The sequence below is a fragment of the Melanaphis sacchari genome, unplaced genomic scaffold (assembly GCF_002803265.2).
Source record: "Melanaphis sacchari strain LSU unplaced genomic scaffold, SCAv2.0 Contig2026_pilon_pilon, whole genome shotgun sequence".
Taxonomy (NCBI): Eukaryota; Metazoa; Arthropoda; class Insecta; order Hemiptera; family Aphididae; genus Melanaphis; species Melanaphis sacchari.
The window spans coordinates 10,169-16,428 of record NW_020270992.1 but is presented as its reverse complement, the minus strand read 5'-3'; the positions used below and the strand labels follow the sequence as shown (position 1 = coordinate 16,428).

Here is a 6,260-nt window from a genome sequence, read left to right as displayed (position 1 = left end):
TTTTTTGAAATTTTAAAAGAATTTTTGAAGCTTTTCAAAGTTTTAAATTCACTTGCAGACATGGTAATAATTATAAAGTAGTTACACCTGTTTCATATGATTAAATATATAATAAATATAACAAACATTGATCTGGTAATACTTAATTTTAACACTATAAATAAGTGTACTTACTAATAAACCCAATTAATTTTAAATTATCTGTTGTTTTGTGTCCCACATAAAAAATATAGATAAGTAAACATAAAATTAAATTGAAAATTATAGAATAAGTAGATAACCACTTTGATGTACATTATATTCCAAATGTTATTCATCAGTTATCAGCAAGGCTCGGGACTTAATGCGCATACATATGCATAATAAAATATCGATTTTTAATTTGACATCTTTATGGGTATAAAAAAAACAAATATGTGTCGAATCCGATTTCTTCTATCTTTTTCTCGAACAAATATGTAAATGCATAAAAAGTCCCGATCCTTACTTTTTCAGTAAGTCACTGTTATATTTATGTCCAATTTGAATAAACAAAAATAAACATTTGTAAAAAGGATTCTAAGCAAAGATGATTTGTTCCTATGTATTTTTTAATATATTAATATTTAAATAAACTATTTAATAATAATTATAGAAATGTTAAGTTAAATTGATTTTTACCAAGATCATTATATATAAAAATATCGTAAGTAGGTAAGTAATATATTAACATGCGTCAGATGTTTCAAGTAGTCCTGAATAATGTTATTTAATTTGAAAAAAAATAATTAAAATTATAAATCTTCGTTTAAATATACAATTTTATCGAATTGAACTTAAAATATTACTTGCCTTACTTGTATTTTATTTTCAGTTTTATTTGTTTTTACAGTTATTTAGAAAAATACTGTAAGCCTTTTATTTTTGATATCCCCAAAATAACCAAATGAGGCTAATTTATTGATTTACAACCAAAGATCATTCCGGTTATTACCTATGACTCTAAAAGGTGGTGACAACAAAAAATTGTTATCAAATCAATACATTTATCACTTCACTTAGAATTTATGAAAAATCTAACTCAATTCGTATAATTCGTTTCAAATAATGTAAGGGCGTACTGCCATTGCCCATCCGAATGAACGCGGGACAACGTCTGGACCCTTCTCCCACAGTATAATTTTATCGATTTCCTATTTGTCGCCGTCGACGACGTCGTAGCAAACAGAAAATTGCCATTACCAGAATGGTCTGCAGCAGCGCTAAATGTAGCGAATGTTTCGATCAGTTTTCGTTTTTTACTGCCAGGTGCATAGTTAACGTTAAAATATGCGTAATTAACGTTATGATTATTAATTACTAATATTAAGTATCTCCATAAATAACTGCATTAAAAACAATTTATTGTAATTTACATTCCTAACATGTTAGACATAAACCGAAACATTTTTATGTATTTCTAACTACAAAATTATTTCTAATTTTCGAGATTTTGACAAATCTAAGAAAATTTAAATTTAAATGTTTAAGAAAAAACAATGTAAATATAAATTTTTAATCTCATACTTTAATGAAATTTACAACGTATGTGCTTGGAATCTTAAAACACACACCATTGCAAAAGCAATACGTTCGTCGCTTTACATAAAATCGAAAATGTTATTTGGAAAACAAATCACTAATAGAAAAATAATATATAATAAAGATTTAAATGTAGATACAGAATAAAAGCTAAATAGAATAGGTAGTTTAAATATCGTTTAAGTATGACTAGCACACAAGTTTAGGTAATTTTATCATGGTTATGATATAAAAATAAACTGTAAAATATATAAAAAAAAAATATACTGACATAAAAAATTATCTTACCTTTGCATCCTAAAAAGTAAAATAAAATAATTTTAACTTAATAAATATGAATACTTAAATTTTATTATAAGATAAAGCTTGAAATATTATAAAATATATTATTTAGGTACATATTACCATTAACCAATTATATCATAGTTATGTCATATCAATTTGTAAAACGTATTAACTATAATTTACTGATTTAAAATCTCTTACTATAAACTTCTGAAAACAAATATAAAATCTGCATTAAGTTTATTATTTAATATTTAAAATATTTTTAGTGTTACGTATATTTTAAATTATAATATAAAACACTATGGTGGATCGTGGGATTTATCATTTCAATATTTGGCGTAATTTAAAATGAATGAATTGTTAAAGTCTATGTACTTTTTATGTATTATTATTTTTTATTTAAATTGCGGACGACTTAACATTCTGTGTTTTATTTTATGTACAGCCATACAAGTGCGTTGATATGTATATGATTATGAACTCCATATTATGTGTAAAACTGAATTGTACTGTGTAATTTTACAGTATCTTTGTATGTAAACCAAATAATATTTGAATGTAGTTATTGAGTGCACACACAGTCGTCTTTGATTATACAGAGACCCTTAGGAATACAGAGTTCTTAAACCATTAAAAAAAAAAAAGCTATTGTAAACTTATTGCATAAAATATGATGTATCATCCGAATTATATTATAATAAATTGATTTTTAAATACAGATTTAAAATGTTCAAGTATTTTAATATTATCCTAATATTCAATATTAAAATCAATCAATATAATTTATTTATTCAAAATAGTAAACTAGAGTAAATAATATATATAATTATTAAATAATATATAGCAACTATAATTTATTTATTTATTAATTAAAAATTATCGGATTATGCACATTGAATAAAAATAGGTAAATAAATACAAATATCGGAATATAATACTATAAGTTGTGTGAATAACAATAGTTATAATAATAATACAATAATGAAATTCAAAAAAAGCTAAATTAACAGTGATGTTGTGTAAATTTGTGTTGTTTCATTTTAAAATAATAAATTTATAACCTAATTTTTACTTAAACTTTTTAATCCCCAATAGTCAATTATTTAGAAATACAATATTTATGTACTAATTATTGTAGTTTTTACCTCTAATATATTTTCTATAGGCAGTTTCAACAAGCTCTTCACCACAGTGGCTTATATTAATTATAAAAGTTAATATTATTAAAACTTTATATGAAATCATAGTTTTATGCTTAGATAATTAAAAAAAACGAGTACAAATTTTCTTTACGAAAAACAAACCGAAAATGATCGCATTCAGCATATGTACTATGATAATGTATATACCAAAACAAAGCCTATTTATTTTGGATTATATACATTAAAACAAATAAATAAATATTTTATGTATTTAATTTAAAGACATCTGTTTTAACAATCAAAATGAAAAAATGTAATGTTAGGTGGCAGAAATATGTTAACTTAATTAATAATGTTAAATGGTACACATGTGTAAAAGTAAAATTTAAAATATGAAATAAATTGAAGCTAAACTAAATTCTTAAATACTTAGATTTAATTAAAGGATATTATATCAAATTTTGATTTACATTATTTGGTTCAACAACAATTGAAAAGTCTTGATAAGCCACAGCTTTTTCTCCACACACTTACAAAAGTGAAATGAATATAAGCTGTTATTGATTTTACATTCAAAATATTTTGACACAGCTTTTACTATTTTTATTTTATAGTTAATACCAAGAGAATAACAATGATATAAGGTTCATTTCATACACACCAATTAACAACTTTTTACCATTATTATCAGTTTACTGGTATTTGTTTTATGTACATTCTCAGTTTCTAAACTAAGTTTTATAGCTTATATTATGTATTATATAGTAATAAATAAAGTTTACATCATTTAATCAGTTTTGTTACATTATTTATATCGCTTAATTTCTATAATGTATGCTAAAATAAAATTTATATATTCAAATATATAAAACATGTACATGGGAATTCTAATGAATCATAATTTAATTCTATTACAATACGATGATAATATATATTATTCATGTAATAAATATGCTTATAAAAATAAATATAAATATAATTATATGCAATAACCTATACAGTTTTATGTTTTACATTTTCTTACATAACAATTTGGGATTAATTACTCTTTGATTTATTTTTTTTATAAATTGTTCCGACATATTTACAACAGCAAAGATAATTTTGTTCATCAGTGGTAGATGGAAGATTAATATTAGTGATATATTATTTTCCTTTCATCAGCCAGATTTGATAATGTTTCTTAGCTATATAAGTTTTTATAAATTTAAATTTAAATTTTCTTTATCAATCATTATATATTATTAAATTAAAAAATTCACAAAGAACCTTAGAATTATTTATTGCTCTTACATCTAAGGTAAGATATAATTTTTAAGAATTGAACCTTTATTTCGAATATCAAAAAAATAAAAACAAATTGGAAGTGATACACAATCACCGACATCTTGGGTTAATAAATAATCTTCTAAGAAAGTTAAAAAATATCATTAAATAATAACAAGCGAACTGAAAATTTAAATATAACTAAGACGCCCATAGTAAAATTATGTTTTTAAAACATAAAGGAAAGAAGATTGATTTTAAATAAGATTCTATACATTTAATTTAAATATTACTAAACATTTGCCTGTATTTGCAATGATAACGCAAAAAATGTTTCATGCAAATTAAAGCAAAAATGTAAAAGTATTTACAATAAAATGTGCTGAAACGTAATGTGTAAAGAAGTCAGTAACAAAATATTACACATGAGGTAACTACTAATAATATGTATTGTATAACCATATATAAAATAATATGTATAAACAACAAATGGTATACTATTTTATTGGCATAACATTTGGTTAACGTGACATAATATAGGTTACCAATGTTATACAGTGGTCGCCGTTTATTATAATCACGGTTAATGTTATCAATCGTTTATTGTTATCGAAAAGTGTAAGTACGGGCCGGATCTATACTTATATGTGTAAATTATGTCGGTTTTTGTAATCAATACGCCGCATAATATTATCAGTTTGAGTTCATAAAATCATAATTTTGTAACATACAATCAAATTTTTCGTCGAATGTCTCATAATAAAGATAAAAATTGTAATAAAGATATAAATGTCTATATACTATACACATTGATATCACATTTATATCTATCTTTCGTTCGTATACATATTATACATATTTATTTATTTACATTTAATTTTTTTTTTTAAATTTTAAATTTCCAATTTATACCTACGTACGTATATGTACTTTATTTATAAATAAATAATAATAAATAAAAAAATTATATTTTTATTAACTATGTATTTAACGTAGATTTTATTATTTTTTATAATTTTTTTAACTTTCGTTTAATGTTATCAATCGGATTATGTTATCAGTTATGTCCCGTACCAAAGTGATTACATTAAGCGGCGATCACTGTACATCTTTTGTATTTCAAAAAGTTATCGTATAAAATATAAACTATTAGATAATGTGTTGAAATAAAAAGAATAATTAAAAAGCGCGCTAAATTGTATTAAAAAAAAAAATATTTAAATCAAGATACAGATTTTCCAAGTCGGGTGTTTTTCGGTTTTTATTATCTTTATTGTTTCTGAGAATCTGAAGTAACATAGGTACTCAGACCAATCATGTCAATAGCTTGGATAAAAAATTTAATAGGAGTACTTTTCGTTTGTAAAGACCATGGTATAGGTAAAAACGGGCAAGACTATGTTTACCCAATTATCACTTTTTACTTTTTGCCCAAATATTTAAAAAAAAATATTAAATACATTAAAGCAAAACTCAAATTTTGAACTGATAAGATTTACTTACGAAATGTATTTAAGTATATAATTAATTGCTAATAAGTCAAAATTAAAGAGTTATTTAATTTTAGCTCTTATTTAACATATATGAGTGATGTAAAATCGCTAAAACTACTGATAATCTTAATAACTTTTTTTAAATTTCGCTTTTTTTATCATTCAAAATATATATGTTTCAAAAGAAAACCATAGATAATTTTGAATATTATTTATGAACAGCATTAAGTGTAGAGAACCGAAATATTATCCAGGTGTATATAATGAATCATTGATAAGAATTTATCTAAATAAAAATTTTCTTCAGGGTTTTGATTAAGACATAAGATAAATGAGCTTTGTGCAGAAACAAAAAATAAATAAAGCAATTATTTGTATACTTGGGACGAAAAACGAGCTTAAAGATTCATTAACTTTTTTTATTTACAATTAATCAGTTTTTTTCTCTAAAACATAAATTAGGTAGCAAATATAAATTACACCACTGATTTATAAATGTTTTCAAATTAGT

At 22.7% G+C, this 6,260-nt stretch overlaps 1 long non-coding RNA gene across 1 annotated transcript; it reads right to left on the bottom strand.

Moving 5' to 3' along the window:
• Positions 1-182: 182 nt before the first annotated feature.
• Positions 183-3,175, bottom strand: LOC112593384. The gene is made up of 4 exons (XR_003114599.1): positions 2,994-3,175; positions 2,047-2,055; positions 1,849-1,857; positions 183-201 (listed from the first exon to the last, which is right to left on the bottom strand). It is a non-coding gene; the product is annotated as an uncharacterized LOC112593384 (long non-coding RNA).
• Positions 3,176-6,260: the final 3,085 nt, after the last annotated feature.